Genomic DNA, 17,996 nt, shown 5'->3' on the forward strand with positions numbered 1-17,996 from the left:
GTTACATCTCAGAAGTTTTAACATGTTTTCTTATATTTGTTGCTATCTCCATTTTAAAGAAAAGAAAATTGAGGCTCAAAGAGGTTAAGCATCTTTCCATACATCACACAGTAAGAGAATCTCAGGTGTGATTTAATTCTAAATTTTCTAGACTACGAGTCCAGCATCTATTCACAATGACATACTACCTGACAGGGGAACAGGTTCTCTTTCTGTTCCTCCCTCACACTGACTCTCTGAATACTTGTACCAGTCACATTATTCATGGACTTTTAACTAAAACTGAGGATAATGATACACAGATACAAAAATTGGTATTTTTCACAATTGAGAATCATTAAATAGTTCTCATTTTCCTGTCTTTCCAATTCTTATCTTTTCTAAGGTGGGAAGATAGATGCCAGTTACCTGAAAGATGTCCTCAATATAATGGGAGTACATCTTACTGATGAGGAACTTCAAGATGTACTGAAAGTAATGCCAATTGATGGTAAGTATTCAGATAATACTGGGCCCTGCAGAGGACTAGACTTAGACTAACTGGTTGATATGTGAGAACTTCTAGAGCTTCATTTATTTGATGTTTCTTTTTTGTTTTTGTTTTGTTTTGTTTTGTTTTTAGGTTTTTGGCAAGGCAAATGGGGTTAAGTGGCTTTCCCAAGGCCACACAGCTAGGTCATTATTAAATGTCTGAGACCGGATTTGAACCCAGGTACTCCTGACTCCAAGGCCGGTGCTTTATCCACTACACCACCTAGCCACCCCTATTTGATGTTTCTTAAGTAATCAGCAAAACTTGTAGAAAGGTACATGCTGAAATAAGTAGAAATATTGACTTTATCATTCTTTATATTAAGGATAATGCCTCATAGGATCATATATCATAGAATTAGAGCTGGAAGGTAATTTAGTGATCAATAACTCCCGAAGTTTTTCAGTTTAAGTGAAGCACCAAGATATAAAGTGTGTTTTCTATAGGTTACAAAGTTAGAAAGTGGATGAATTAGGAATTGAACCCAGATCCTTTTATTCCACCCAGAATTCTCTCCACTGTATCATGCTACTTTCTTATGAGTGACACCAAAAGGATAAACATAGATACCACTCATATTTCTGAAGAAGTTAAGGCTTAAGTAGATGGAAAGAAAGAAATGAATAAATAACAGTGAAGGGAAAAGGGATGGTAAGAAGGAAAAGGAACTGAAAACTTTTTTAAATGGTTTTGGTAGAGTGATAAAGTGCCTTCAACAATTGTCTCACTTCTACCCTTTTTTCACCTAAGTTTACATGTATCTTTTCTCTGCAAATTAATTTTGAGAGGATAAGAATACAAATCCTTTTTTCCATTCTTAGAAACTTAACAATTAAGTAGATGAATCTAATGTTTTTTTCTCATTTATTTCTCGTAATACCATTATTGTACTACAACAGCAGCCTAATCATACCACAGATGCTTCCTCATGCTACTCTAACCCTCAAATATGTTTGCATTGAAAACTGTTTATAACCAAAACATGAGTGTTACTTTGATTGAATCTCCTCCTGAGATATATTTATTATTTGAACTCATGTTCCAAGATTAAAGAAGTCATCTTATGCTATACCCTATAGCAGGATGACTAGTCAGAGTAAGCAGTGAGAATGTGGTACCCTTCTATTTGTTCTCATTTTCTAAAGATAAAAATTCTTTCCTATCAAGTCCCTGGAAAGGAAAAGACAAATAGGATTTTTGGCAATTCATTTAAGAAAAATTCTCTATCCTACCCTCAGTCCAAGGTATCTTAGGTCCCTATGGCTCACCAAAGATCCAAATTTTAATGCTTTTTCAAGCCTGTCTTCTCTCTAGAGACCCCCAAATAAGAATAATTAAGACAATTTACAATAAGGAAAATTTGTATTTTAGAAGTTAATACTCATTAACCCACATGAATCACAAATCATTAGAATATAAGATGACAAGAGGAAGATAATTTTGGACAGAGAAATCTGTCCACTTGGAAGCCTTGAATTATAGAAATTTGAGAACCTTCAGAGAAGGCTTTGACTTGTCTGGTTCTTCCCACTCCCCACTGTCAAGCAGACCTTAGAATTGTTATCCCCACTCCGGTCCTGAGAGTCCTTTTTTTGGCTGCTATCCCAGTTGTTCATTTGTTTCCTTTTTTTATTGGTTTTAATTTGTAACTCACTGGGCTAAGATTTAGTCCAAATTAATTCACTAATCAATAAGAATTCATTAAGTACCTACTATGGATATCAAAACATAAGCAAAAAACAGTAATTGTTCTCAAAGTAGCTTAGAATTTAGCTATAAGAGATAACATGAACATACATTGGTACATATAAATGGAAGATTATAAAGAGAGAAGAGTACAATATCAGGAAAGGCTTCATGTTGAAAGATGTAAATTTAACTGAGCCTTAAAGGAAAGCATCAATTTACTAAGAGAAGCAAAGAGGGTTATCAGATAATACTTCCAAAGAATAAAGAAAGGAGTTATATGAATATATGAAGAACAGTAAGGAGAGTTTGGCATGGATATGTGCATGAAGGGGAATGATGTGCAATGAGGCTTGAAAAGTAGGTAGAGAAAAGTTGTGATGGGTTTTAAATGGCAAAGTTGCTTACACTTTATATCGGAGGCAACAGGGAAGCCTTGGATTAGATACTAGGTATATCTTCACTTTAGAAAAAGTCATTTTGGCCTCTGTATGGAAGATGGGTTGGAGTGGAGAGACCTGAGGCAGGAAGATCAATTAGAAGACCTCTACAACATTTTAGGTGAGGGGTTAATGAGGGCCTAATTTAGAGAAATAATTGTGTGAATGCAGAGAAGATGAATTTGAATAATACTGTGAAAAATATAAATTATGTGATTTAGCCTCTAATTGAATTTGAATGTGAATGGATATGGAGGTTGCACACCTAGATGTCTGAAAGGATATTGGTATCCTTGAAAGAGGAAAGTTTGCAAAATGGCAAATGGGTAGATTTGGAGGAAAAGATAATTATGTGGTAACATGTTGTGAACATGTCAAGTCTAAGATGTTAGGTCCTCTAGGCAGTTTGTGACAGCAGGGCTGGAAATATCTGTCTAGTAATCATCAGCATATAGATAAGAATTGAACTCTGATGGGAACTGATGATATCACTAAAAGAGAACATAGAGAAAGAAGAGGAAAAGATTCAGGATGGAGTTTGAGGGAATGCCCCCCAGGAAGGGAGTATGATGTGGACAATAATCTAGTTAAGGAGATTGAGGAGGATAAATAAGATAGGCAGAAGACTAAGAGACAACTTTGCTGCAAAAACCTAGAAAAGAGATACTATTCAGGAGAGAGTGTTGCAATGTCAAATATCATGGGGAGGTCAAGAAGCATGAAGACCAAGTAAAGGTCATGATTATTGATAGTTTTCCAGAGATTTCAACTAAAACAGGAAGAATTTGGAATGATAGTTTAAGGGAATGGTAGGTTCTAGTGAGTTTTTGTTTTGTTTTGTTTTTTTTAAGGATAGAGAAAATTGTGATCAGAGGAAATCCACTTTATGAAATGAAACATTAAGTTCCAGAGCTCTTACAACCCCAATTTACTTCATGCTTTTAGTTTACCATCTCTTTCCTGAACCACTTGAATGACCAATTTGCCTTCACTCTCTCCAATCTAATTCACCTTACAGAGCTGTCAAAGCAATTTTATTTAAACACGGCTCCTAGAATTTTCTTCACACTGTCCTATATTTAATTCCTATTCTCTATGACACAGTATCTGAATGAGTGATACAGAGAATGATTAAACTAGAGATAATTAGCCAAAGCCTCATGGAGAAGGTGGAAATTGATATGTGCCCTAAAGGAAGGATTGTGTTTAGGTGAAAGGAAAGGGAAAAGAATTCCAGGAAAGGGATAGAATAAGTTATCAGCAAAGGCTTCCATCACATAACAAGCAATTATTCCTTGTTTGATTTTGTGTTCATCTGAAAAGAAAATTAATTTCTTTGTAAAGCAAAACAAATGAAGTGGCCCCAGCTTTTAAACCACATTTCATAATTTCAAAACTATTTTTAGAGTCAATGTATGAATTTTTCCTTGTTTTACAGAAAATGGGATGTTGGAACTCAGTAGATTAATGAATATTTTGAAGGCTAAAACAGGTAAGTGAGAAAATTATCAAAGTAGAAAGACTGCTATAATACTAATATTAACTCATATTTGCCCAGTGCTTTAAGATTTATAATGTACTTTCTTCATACCTCAAAAACTACTTTTTACCCTTCTCTCATTAATCAATCCTTAGAGGTAGATTTAAGTCTGACTTTCCCTTAACACAAACTGTTGTCCCTGTTATGATATGGGAACAAGCCTCCTTAGCTATGTTTGTATATTTTGTTTCTTTAAGATTGTTTCATACTTGGGATTTTTTTTTCAAAAAGGAGGAGATTGTTAATGTGTCCTGTTTGTCTAGATTTTTAAATTAAAAGAAATTTTTTTTTAAATTCTGGAGGAAAAATACCTGCAAGAAATAGGCAGTATATAGTTTTTAATCTTCATTTTACAGATAAGCCAAGGTTCAAAATGAATCCATGTCAAAACTTGGGTTCAAATCCTTGATCCTACCTCTGTGTTCAATACTTTTTCTCCTTGAACATTTTATAATTTTGTTTTACCTAATTATATATATACATATATATATATAAACATTTTACACATATTTACTAAACATCTTCTGTGTCCTGAATATGGTGCTCAGCATTAAAAGAAATACAAAGATAAATATTTCCCTGCACTCAAGGAACTGACAGTCTTAAAAGGGGAAATGCCATCCTACCTCTTTATTGGTTCACTGCTTGTGTTCTGATAACCCCTAGTTTTACTTTAGTACAATTTTGGAAAATAAAGGACATCCTTGTAGCAAATCCCATATTCTCTTAAAGTTTTGAAATAGCACTCTTCCTTTTGTCAAAACAGATATATATTCAGATTCTATGGCACAAAGAGCTTCATAGAGAGAAAAATAAGCTGGTGAACTTAAATAATTGCTACTTTTGTACTTTGAAAAAAACCGTGGCTTCTTTAGACTTTTTTTTACCAGAAGAACAATATGAACTAAAAGATGTCATATCCCCAGTGACCAATTTTCTGATGTACCTCTTGGCTCTTAATTGAAATCCCTCTGTCCTCCATCCCTATTTTCTGTTCAGCCTGTACTTAAAGCCTTTCTAGTTTAGAAAGGACCTGACTGAGTCTGTTCTTAATGGCATAATAATGCATGATAACAGCAGCTCAAAAAAAACATGTAATAAGCAACTCTTGTATGAAAAATTACTGTGCTCGACTCTGGGAAACAAAATAGTCAAACAAAACTCCGTGTGATCTTAAGAAGAAAATATTCTACTCAAGACAATATGATATGCTTGTAGTTATTGGGACAGGGACAGGACCTATGATTTCACTGGTATAGAAATTACTCAGGTAAGAAAAACTCCAAAGAGTTACTTTATGATTATAAACTGTCCAATAGGTTGAGGAGGGTTTAAGGTGGCAGCTCATAGAGTAATTGGAATTGAATATATAGATCTGGCAACTGACAATATGAATTAATGGCAGGTGATGAGATTACCAAGGAAGAAAGAACATAAAGAGAAAAGGAGTAAAGACTGAAGAACTGTGGAGTACCCATACAAAAAGAGTCAATGGATGGATAGTTAATCTAGCAAAGGAAACTAAAGCATAGGCAGATAGCTAGGAAGAGAATCAGAAAAAAAATAGTGTCAAATAAGCCAAAACAAGAAAGAGTATCTAGGAGAAGGATGTAATTAACAGTATCTAAAACTGAAGAACAATAAAATAGGATAAAGACAGAGGAGAGACCATTAAAGTAAGCTGTTATTGATAACTTAGGAAAGATTAGTTTCAATAAAATAATCAGAGATAGAAAAGAGTTTCAATGGAAGCATCAGCTATATAATTTAGGATAGAGCATGAAGGGATAGCTGTTTTCTAGCGTGCCTTAAAGTTTACAAAATTCCTTCCTCTCAACAATTAACAACTTCAAGCATAAGATTACCTTCACACCACATACAGGCATTAGAGCTAGGACTTCAGTGAAGGAATTTAGTTAACATAGAAATTCATCTAAAACATATTCATCTTATTCTAAAACAAATTCATCTTAAAAATAATGACTAAATCAGATTCATTAGCCAAATTTATTTGTGTTGTATCTATATAAACCTAACTCAGAGAACAATATCCCAAATCTCATTTTCCTATATTATGTTCACCTATATAGTAAAAAGCAAATGTCAGTGCTTCTTTTGTGAAATCATATCTTTTTGGATGCCCCTGTATTCAGAATGCTACACTTTGTATATCCTACATAAACAGCTATTTCTAATGTTCAAGTAAACTAAAGCCAGTGACTGGCACAATTAGCAGCTGGTCAAGGGACAGCAGATGTCCAAGAAGGCCTATGTCAGGATGAGTGGAGAGGAGAAGACAGTGATTTAGAAATATAAAAAGGAGTCATTTGTAAAACTTGGAGGATTACAAAAACTTAAATGTTCAAAGACTTTTAAGTGGTAACTAGGGCTAGGGTGCCATTTTCCTTGAGCAAAGTGGGAACTTGCAAACCAAAACTGAATTATTATTATTTCAGTGGCCAAGGGAAAAGAGAAAAGGCTATTATTTAGACTGTGAGGTAAAATAGAATGGAAGTAGAAAGAGGATCCAGATTTCATGGTGAACGAGGATAAAAGGACTTGATTTGGGATCAAAGTTTCCAAAACTAAAAACTATAAGATTATTTGTATGGCATTTAATAAACTTTATTTCTACAAGGTTAGGAGTACACAAGCTTGTTTATGTCTTCCTATACTTATAAAGACCATTGTGAATTCAAACTTATAATTACTTTCTTTACCAGCCTTTATCAATTTTCTGAAATTTTAGAGCCTGACCTCAGAGCCTGGTCAACATAGACTTGCTCCAGAGACAGTTCTTTAGAACATTTTAAAACACATTAAAATTGAAAAGTACAGTTTTAAAAGTGATAGATATATAGCAGTTTATCCTTAACCTATAATTGCTTACATTTATATTATTGAATTCACATGTTTATGGTAAAATAGCCTTTATTCTTCAATAGGAAATTGTAACTGAGATTATGCTGATTGGAGTATGTGATCCCAGAGGAATTGGCTATATTCTCACCCAAGACTTTCATTGTAAATAGCATTGCTGGTAGAGCCTATGTCCTTAGTCAATGTTGGGGTGGGGAAAGAAGACCACTAGAGAAAATGTTCAAGTACATTTCTGGTCAGACAGCCACTTTGAGTGAGGGTAACTTATTCTGTCTTATCATTTGGGAGCTTCCTCTTTTTTACTAATTACTCTTATTAACTACATATTGTATTCTACTATTTCTGTCCTACTACACAATCAAAAGTATGCTTAGTGCCCCCCTTTGTCTGGCTCGCTGGTCCTTCTCTAAATATGGCACTAAGCCAAGAAAGAAATCACAAGTGCTTGGGGGAGGAGAGCAGTGGAATTGGCAGTCAGAACATGGTCGCCTCAACTACAACCTTTTTTCTGTCTTTTGATGACTAGGTCCCATTTATGTGGTTTAGAGGAACAAGTTTTATGCCTTACTTCCTCATCAACACCTATTCCTTTTATGTACCTTTGAATAAATCTTACTGTGCCTTTGCATTTCATTCAAAAATTGGAAATAATAGGGCTCAATATAGGTAGAAGTCTTCAAATCTGTAAATATGGCTAAGAATTCCTGTCTTGGTATTTCCATTTTCCTTAAGGCATGATGGCCAGTGTCACTAACCTAGATGGAATTCTGAGAAACATGGGAGTTGAGCTCACATATGAAGAATTAAATAATCTTTTGAAAAAAATGCCAGTTGATTGTGAATATTTTGACACTTGTCTAGTCATATTAGTCTTCAAGATTGCTTGGGATTATATGATAGCATATCAGAAAGTGCATTTAGCCATCAATCAGCAAATATTGAGTGTCTGTGGTGCTAAGTGTTGAAGATGGTACAAAAAATAAATAATTCATAAAATTATGGCAGCTGGTAGCACAGTAGATAGAATACTAGACCTGGAATCAGGAAGACCTAACTTCAAATCCAGCTTAAGACACTTAATACCTGTGTGATCCTGGGCATTTAACCTAAATGCACTTAATTTCCTCAACTATAAAATGGAGATAATACTAGCACCTACCTCAAAGGGTAAGTATAAGGATCCAGTGAGAGAATGATTGTAAAGTGCTTAGTCTGGCATTTAGTATGTGCTATATAAATTCTAGAGATGATGACAATGATGATGATGATGATTATGATGATGATGATGCATTTTTTTAAACTTCCAAACAGTAATAACTTGGATTCTAGTTATGCTAAAAATCATTTATAATTAACATAAAAAGGTAAAGTGTTATGTTTTCTCCTTAAATCTGATGTAGTAGTTTTTACTTTTTCTGTAGACAGTTGATCTATTTTATTGTCTTATCACCATCTATTCATCACAAAGTCTGAAATAAGATTCTTCTAATGGTTCAATGATGAAAAAGACCTATGATTGTTTTCTTTTTTTCTTTTTTCCTTTTTTCCCATTTATTTATTTATTCTTATTTTGAACAAATGATTTTTTTTATACATTACTAAAATATTCTTGTTTAGGAGTAAACATAATACCCCCTCCCCCCAAAAAATTAAAAGTAAAATAATAATAATAATAATAATAATAATAATAATAATAATAATAATAATAATAATTGTAGGTATGGCCAGGTAGTGCAGTGGACAGAGCACTGGACCTGGAGCCAGGAGCATGTGAGCCCAAATCCGGCTCCAGACATCCAACAATCACCCAGCTGTGTGACTCTGTGCAAGCCACCCCAACCCCATTTCCCTGCAAAAAACAAAAAAAAATACCAAAAATAAAATAAAATAGTAATAATAATAGTAGGGGCAGCCAGGTGGTGCACAGAGCACTGGCCCTTGAGCCAGGAGCACCCGGGTCCAAATCCAGCTTCAGACACCCAACAATCTCCCAGCTGTGTGGCCCCAGGCAGGCCACTCAGTCCCAGTTGCCCTACAAGCCCACCAAAAAAATAATAAAAAATATGCTTCAATCTGTGTTCCAACACCACCAGCTCTGTCATGGGTGGATCACATTCTTTATGATAAGTCCATCACAAAAGTTACTTCCATATTTTTCTACTGTTGCCACTGCTGATCATAATTCCCTCCATTCATACTTCTCCACTACCATGTACTATATATTTCCCTTTCCTTTCACTCTGTCTCTGCTGTAGGGTAGCTGAGTGGTGCAGCAGACAGATCCCCGGCACTGGGGCCAAAAGACCCCGAACCCACATACCACCCCTTAGGTCCAGCATCCACCCGGCCCTATGATCCTGAATAGGCCATCCAATCCCAGCCCCTTACAAGAAATAAAAAAGAAAATGTGTTATATCTGACCACTCTCCCCCCATGGTCCATCCTCTCCTCCATCACTCATATCCCCCCCTTCCCCCTGTCCCCCTTCTCTCCTTCTTACTCCAGATGTCTATATACCATTGAGTATATATGCTGTTTCCTCTCCTAGCTACTTCTGATGAGAGCAAAGATTTCCTCATTCCCCCTTGCCTTTCCCCCTTCCATATCATTGCAATAGCTCATTGTAATAAGAAAAATCCTTATATGACATATATTAGCCTATTCCACCTCTCCTTTCTCTTAATCCCATTACATTTCCATTTTAGCCAACTCCATTTTTACAATATATTATATCTTCAAATTTAGCCCTCTCCTGTGTTTCATCTATAAAAGCTCCTTCTACCTGCTCTATTAAATGAGAAGGTTCATATGAGTATTATCAGTATCATTTTTCTATACATGTAGTTCATCTTCATTAAGTCCCTCATATTTTCCCCTTCTCCTCCAATCTCTATGCTTCACCTGAGTCCTGTATTTGAAGATCAAACCTTCTGTTCAGCTCTGGCCATTCCAACAGGAACATTAGAAATTCCCCTGGTTCATTGAAAGTCCATCTTTTTCCCTGGAAGAAGACATTCAGTTTTGCTGGGTAATTGATTCTTGGTTGCATTCTAAGCTCTTTTGCCTTCTGCAATATTATATTCCAAGCCCTACGAGCTTTTAATGTAGTTGCTGCTAAGTCCTATGTGATCCTGACTGCAGTTCCTTGATATTTGAATTGTGTCCTTCTGGCTGCTTGTAATATTTTCTCTTTGACTTGGGAGTTCTAGAACTTGGCTATAATATTCCTGGGAGTTGTTTTTTATTTTGGATCTCTTCCTTGAGGAGATCGGTGGATTCTCTTAATTTCTATTTTGCCCTCTGCTTCTAGGATATCAGGACAATTTTCCTGTAGTAATTCTTTGAAAATGATGTCAAGGCTCTTTTCCTGATCATGATTTTCAGGTATTCCAATAATTTTTAAATTATCTTTCCTATATCTGTTTTCCATATCAGTTGTTTTTTTCAATGAGATGTTTCACATTTTCTTCTAATTTTCATTCTTTTGATTTTGAAGTATTGTGTCCTGATTTCTCGTAAAATCAGCAACTTCCCTCAGTTCCATTCTTTGTCTGAAGGATTTGTTTTCCTCAGACAGCTTTCTTATCACTTTTTCCATCTGGCCAATTCTGCTTTTTAAAGCATTCTTCTCTTCAATAACTTTTTGAACTGTTTTATCCACTTGACCTAAGCTGGTTTTTAACATTTTATTTTCTTCAGCATTTTTGGGGGGCTCTCCTTGACTAAGCTGCTGACTTCATTTTCATGGTTTTCCCTGCATCTCTCTCATTTCTTTTCCCAATTTTTCTTCTATCTCCCTCACTTGATTTTCAAAATTTTTTTTGTTGAGCTCTGTCATAGCCTGAACCCAATTTCTGTTTTTTCTTGAAGTCTTTAGATGCAGGTACTTGTACTTTCTCTCATCTTCAGATTGAGTGTTTTGATCCTTCTTGGGATCACAGGCAAAGTATTTCTCAATGGTGTTCCTCTTTTTTCTCTGTTTACTCATTTCCCCGGCCTTTGCCTGGTTTTGGGGTGCTTCCTGAGCTTTTGAGTATTATTGGGACACCTCCCACAAGGATCTCAGTGTTTGTGGTTCTGTCTTTCCTCCTGTCTGTGAATGACCAGAAGCACACCCCTCTGCCACGGGGCTGAGGTAGGGGGCCCTGCTGTTTTATAGGGGGGCCTAGACTTTGATCAGGATCTGAATGTGGTCAAAACCCCAGAGTCCTGTTCCAGGGACAGAGGACAGAGCTCAGCAGTCTCTCTCTCCACTCCCCTCCCTAGGCTCAGCACTCATTCCCTGGGGGCTCCTGCTTACAGGCTCTGCCTGCTTCCAGTTCTGGGCTGCAGAGGCAGCTGAGTGCCCTGAAGGCTGGGTTTCACGTGCTCACTTTAGCAGAGGTACCCCCACTGATCCCCTAAGTTGTGTCTGGTGTTCGCTGGGGTGTAGATCAGGAAATTGCCTCCGCTTCTGTGAGTCACAGCTCCCAGTGCCCTGAGGTCACCTCCAGGAGGCTGAAGCTCCTTCGCTTTGGTGGGCCGCCCCTCCAACCCCATAGAGCAGAGCCTTTCTACTCTTTTCCAGGTTACCTTGGGTTGGAGAACTGCCTCACTAGATCCCTCTGTGGATTCTGTCTTTCGAAAATTTAGTTAGAGACCTTAGTTTATAAGTTTTGAGAGAGAGCACCTAAGGGACAGTCCTCTCCTGTTGCCATCTTGACTCCGCCCCCCTGGATATCAAGACCTGTGATTTTAATGTAAATAATAATACAGGTAGTACCACCCCTATTCAATTAGTTGCTATGATTTTTTTTTCATCATCTGATGACAAGTTCTCTGATGGTAAATCTCTCCAAACTTAGGGAGGCTATGTCTTGGAAAGGAAGTACACAGTTAATCCTGGGGTCCATGTTCTAAACCTTGACTGAAATTGTCAGAGCTTGTGTTCTATCAGCACAGATTTTTTTGAATTATAAAGATTTTATTTTTTTGAGTTTTACAATTTTTCCCCTAATCTTACTTCCCTCCCCACCACCTCCCACGAAGGAAATTTTCCAGTCTTTACATCGTTTCCATGGTATACATTGATCCAAATTGAATGTGATGAGAGAGAAATCATATCCTTAAGGAAGAAACATGATGTATGAGATAACAAAATCAGACAATAAAATATCAGTTTTTTCTTTCTAAATTAAAGATAATAGTTCTTTGTCTTTGTTCAAACTCCACAGTTCTTTCTCTGGATACAGGTGGCATTCTCCATTGCAGACAACCCCAAATTGCCTTGATTGTTGCACTGATGGAATGAGCAAGTCCATCAAGGTTGATCATCGCCCCCATGTTGCTGTTAAGGTGTACAATGTTTTTCTGGTTCTGCTCATCTCACTCAGCATCAGTTCATGCAAATCTCTCCAGGCTTCTCTGAATTCCCATCCCTCCTGGTTTCTAATAGAACAATAGTGTTCCATGACATACATATACCAAAATTTGCTAAGCCATTCCACAATTAAAGGACATTTACTTGATTTCCAATTCTTTGCCACTACAAACAGGTCTGCTATGAATATTTCTGTACAAGTTATGTTTTTACCCTTTTTCTTCATCTCTTCAGAGTATGGACCCAGTAGTGGTATTGCTGTATCAAAGGGTATGCATGTTTTTGTTGCCCTTTGGGCATAGTTCCAAATTGCTCTCCAGAAAGGCTGGATGAGTTCACAGCTCCACCAACAATGTAATAGTGTCCCAGATTTCTCACAACCCTTCCAACAATGATCATTGTCCTTTCTGGTCATATTGGCCAGTCTGAGAGGTGTGAGGCAGTACCTCAGAGAAGCTTTAATTTGCATTTCTCTAATAAGTATTGATTTAGAGAAATTTTTCATATGATCTCTTCATCTGTAAATTGACTTTGCATATCCTTTGACCATTTGTCAATTGGGGAATGGCTTTTTGTTAAAAAAAAATTTGACTCAGTTCTCTGTATATTTTAGAAATAAGTCCTTTGTCAGAAACATTAGTTGTAAAGATTGTTTCCCAGTTTACTACCTTTCTTTTGATCTTGGTTACAGTGGTTTTTTCTAGCACAGATTTCTCTAAAAATCCAGTATTGCTTTAATATCATAATGAACAATCAAAATAAAATTTTAATGAAGGAATTGTTCTAAACTTCATTAATTTTTAAAACATCATGTATTTCCTAAATTAAGCTAGATGACTCAATGGATAGGATTCCAGTTAGGAAGAACTAAATTCAAATCCAGCCTCAGATATTTGCTTGTTGTATGACCCTGAGCAAGTCATTTTACCTCTGTTTGCCTTAAACCACTAGAGAAATAAAATGGCAAACCACTCCAGTCTCTTTACTAACTCCATGGAAAGTATAATTCTCTGGGTCCTGAAGAGTCAGACATAATTGAATGATTGAACAAACAAAACTAGGTGTATTTCAGTGTAGGTTTTTGGTTGTTGTTTTTTTTTTATTTAGTGGGGGAAGTGGAATAGAAAGGACTTATACTTTCATTAATGGTAAGTAAAGTCCCATGTGTAAAACACTTTCCAAATATTGGAAAATCATCTATAACTTATAATCTTAGAGAATTGCCCAGACCATTAAAAAAAAGTTGTGATTTAGATAGAGAGCATTCCAAAATAGATCATTTCAATTATATTAAATTAAAAAACTTTTGTATAATGCAAGCAAGATTGCATTGAAAGTAGAAATCTGGGAAACAATTTTTAAAGCAAGTGTCTCTGATAAAGTTTTCATTTCTCAAATACATAGAGAACTAAGTCAGATCTATAAGATTACAAATCATCCCCCAGTTGATAAGTTCAAAGGGTATGAAAGAAGTTTCCAGGTGAAGAAATCAAAATTATCTCCAAATCACTTTTGATAAAAAGAAATGCAAATTAAAACAATTCTGAGCTATACTTCATATCTATCAAATTGTCTAATATAGGGGCAGCTAGGTGGCATAATGGATAGAGCATCAGGCCTGGAGTCAGGAGTACCTGAGTTCAAATCCGGCCTCAGACATTTAATAAATTACCTAGCTGTGTGGCCTTGGGCAAGCCACTTAACCCCATTTGCCTTGCAAAAACCTAAAAAAATAAAAATAAAATAGAAAAAAATTGTCTAATATAAAAAAGGAAATGATAAATGTTGTAGAGAATGTGAGAAAATTGAAGTACTAATGCACTATTGGTGGAGTTGTAAATGATCCAACCATTCTGGAGAGCAATTTGGAACTATACCCAAAGGGCAACCAAACTATGCATACCCTTTGATCCAGCAATACCACTACTAGGTCTGTATTCCAAAGAGATCATAAAAAAGGGAAAGTATCTACTTATAGCAAAATACTTAAAGTGGTGGCAAAACATTGGAATTTGAAGGGATAGAAATTGAGGAATGGGTGAACAAGCTGTGGTATATAAATGGAATGGAATACTATTGTGAAATAAAAAATTACAAACAAGCAGATTTCAAAAAAACCTGAAAAGATTTGTACAAACTCATACTACCTGAAATGAACAGAACCAGAAAAACAGTGTACACAATATCAGCAACATTGTTTGATGATCCAGTTTTTCTCAGTAGCACAATAATCCAAAACAAGTACAAAGGACTCAGTAAAAAAAAAATACTGTCTTAATATCCATATTCATATAAAGAACTGATGGACTCTGAATGCAGATCAAAGTATAATTTTTCACTTACTTTATTCTTTCTTAAGATTATTTTTTCCTTTTGTTCTATTTCTTCTTCAACAACTGAACTAAAATGGAAATGGTTTACATGAGAACACACATATATAAGCTATATCAAACTGCCTACCAAAGAGGGAAAAGGAGAGAGCAAGAAAAATTTAGAATTTGAAATCTTATAAAAATCAATGCTAAAATTTTCATAATATGTAATTTGGGGAAAAGTATTGATACTTAGCTCTCCTTCCCCATCACATAGTCTATTAGAAGCAGGATTTAAACTCAGGCCTTCCTAACCCCAAGAATGGCCTTCTATCTCCTCTACCATACTGCCTTATGATCTAAGTTATTCAAATTTTAAAAGATGCAATGACTATTTGAAGAAGCATAAAAAAGTGGGAAGGAATAGGACACATGTGAAAAGCAAGGAGAGAAGAGAGGAACAAGCAGAGGAGTTCACAATGGAGAACAGTGAGAAATCTGAATGGATAAGATGAGGCCTAATTAAGGAGAACTTCAAAGATCAATCAGAAACTTTGAATTTGATATGACCAATACTAGGAGCTATGGTAGTTTGTCTGACAGGAGACTGAAATCACTTCTAGAACTATTCTTTTGACCACAGTGCTGTCAGTGCTAGAACCACAAGGGTCATAATAAAGTTGTAAATAAAGGCTGGGGAGTTGAGATTAGGACAACTAACTCAGGAAGAGAGGTAGTGATTGGGCATTGAAATGTCAAGTTTTCAGGGAGCAACCAGATATCATGATTCTAAGCAGAACTTCAGTGGAATTAATATGGAGTGCCTACTTTCAGTTTAAGTAAATACATTGAAAACAGGCAGGCAGTTAGGAGACTAACAGAAAGGGAATCAGAGGGATAAGGAAAAGCAATTAATAAAAGGGTATGTCAATAGTCACGTGCCAAAAACAGAAAGGGAAACTGGAGGTTAGTGTAAGGCACCAACAACCAGGAATACTTTGTATTTGAATTTTCTACCCCAACCAGGAATTGTTTTGTGTGCTTCCTCATGGGATAGAAATCAATTCTAGAACATATGAACTTCTAGGTGGCACAATACATAAAGCACAATCATCTTTGTGGTTCTGAGGCCGGGTCTGGCCTCAGACAATTATTTGATGTATGATTTCAGACAAATAACTTAACCCTGTTTGCCTCAAGTTCCTTATATGTAAAATGAGCTGGAGAAGGAAATGGCAACTCACTCCAGTATCTTTACCAAAAAAACAAACAAATAAAAAACTCATATGATGTTTCCAAGGATCAGATACTACTATCAAATCAATGCTACTACACAAGTCAATATGAGATTCCCATGGATTCTATGTATAATTTAGTTCTATTTGAGATTAACACCACTGGTGTAATAAATTGAATCATGAGCCTTAAAGTCAGGAAGAAAACCCTTAGCTGTATGAGTCTAAACAAGTCATTTAATCTCTGTGCCTTAGGGAAGTCCCTAGGATATTAATTATTAAGTCATAGATAGATCAATTGGCTTTGATAGAAAGCATTCCCTCATTAATACAAAATAATAAATCCTTTCAAGGTTTTAAGGGGAAAGGGAGAGTTAAGGAGTACTTGACAATAATTATTTCATTTTATTCTCACAGCAATACTGCAACTGTTATTATCTCCATTTTATAACTGAAGCAAACAGAAATTAAATGACTTGATTCTGGGCAGCTAGTAAGTGTCTGAGACTGGATTTGAACTCATGTCTTCCTGACTCCAGCTAGGTGGTGCAGTGGAGAGAGCACCAGCTCTGGAATCAAGACCTGGGTTCAAATGTAGCCTCAGATGCTTAAAAATTACCTAGCTATATGTTCACCCCATTGCCTTGCAAAAACCAAAATTAAGCACTTTACAAGCCTTAAAGCCTTATGTAAGTGTTAACTATTATTGTTTCTATTATTCACATCAATTTACAAAGTCAGAGCTTTCTTCATTCCTCAGCTGCCTATCACAAATTATCTCTAGAGAAAAATAGGATAAAATCCCAAGGTAATTGCCTGAGCTCAAAGAAAAATTTTAAATTTCTCTGGCTTCTTTCATAATATCAGAATGTAACATAAATCTTTTGGTGAGATTCTGCATCTTTGGGTCCCTATCTAATCTATGCTTTATCTTTCAGCTGAGGGGAATGTTGCCCTGAATAAAATTATGGATAATGTGAACTCTATTAAAGGTGAGTAAGAAGTTATGAGGAAAATACAGGTAAAAACTGGCATCTTCACATTTTTCACAGAAATCCATGAGAAGAAGCATGGCATGAGTGATAGAATCAAGAATTCTTATATTCTAATATTTTCTCTGATACTTAGTAGCAGTGAGAGTGTGGGGCAAATTACTTCCCCTCTCAGGAAGGTTCCTAAATAGTATTGTATGGGATGTGTTTACCTGCTTAAATAACACTCGGAGATTTCTCAAGGTATGAAGAGAAAAGTTTTATTCAATTCTCGAGAATTGGACCCCCTTTCTCTGTCTTAAACATGGAGAGATAAAAGGGGGTAAAGAGCAGGAAATTCAAGATCCATTTATCCTGGCCTGATGTCCCCCCCCCACTGACCCATCCTCATTAGTGAGGAATGTGGTCTTCACAATCTATAGGCATAAATTACTCCTAAAGAATAAGCATATAATTCAGAGACAGGTTCTCCCCCTCCAGGACAAGGAATGTAGAACCATCTGGACTTGTCCAGATAAGACAGGGTCAGTTTACACTTTACATTCTGGTCAAGATAACATAAAATTGCTTGTCAGGGGAGGAGGTGCAAAAGGGACATAACGCACGGCTTTAACTATTTCTAATCTATAATATTCTACTGAAGAAATCTCAGACTTTATACCATTCAGTATTTATAAGGATAATGTGTTAATGTGTATAGGCAGAAATAATGAAAGTGCAAGCATTTATTAGTTGCCTATGAGATCATCCAATCTGTGACAGGCACTGGATTTAAAAATGCAAAAATATATAGTCTGAACTCACAAGGAACCTGCTTTTTCTTGGGAAAGACAAGTGTTCATGTAAATATGTGAAGGAAAAAAAAGAACATAATTTGAGTAGGGGAATAAGAGGCAGAGATTGCGATTCACCTTGAAGCAAGAGAGTGGCTCTAAGGTGTAAGTAAAGAGAGCATAGGGGACAACTAGTAAGATAATACAGAGAAAGGAACTAAAAGGTGATGTGTAAGGATGAGAAGAT

The 17,996-nt window shown here is 35.9% G+C and overlaps 1 long non-coding RNA gene across 1 annotated transcript; it reads left to right on the plus strand.

Annotated features, from left to right (window-relative positions):
• The first annotated feature begins 393 nt into the window (after nt 1-393).
• Nucleotides 394-16,957, plus strand: LOC141511401 (uncharacterized). The gene is made up of 3 exons (XR_012475325.1): nt 394-490; nt 4,097-4,150; nt 16,923-16,957. It is a non-coding gene; the product is annotated as an uncharacterized LOC141511401 (long non-coding RNA).
• The last annotated feature ends 1,039 nt before the right edge of the window (nt 16,958-17,996 follow it).

The sequence above is a fragment of the Macrotis lagotis genome, chromosome 2, assembly GCF_037893015.1.
Source record: "Macrotis lagotis isolate mMagLag1 chromosome 2, bilby.v1.9.chrom.fasta, whole genome shotgun sequence".
NCBI classification, from domain to species: Eukaryota; Metazoa; Chordata; class Mammalia; order Peramelemorphia; family Peramelidae; genus Macrotis; species Macrotis lagotis.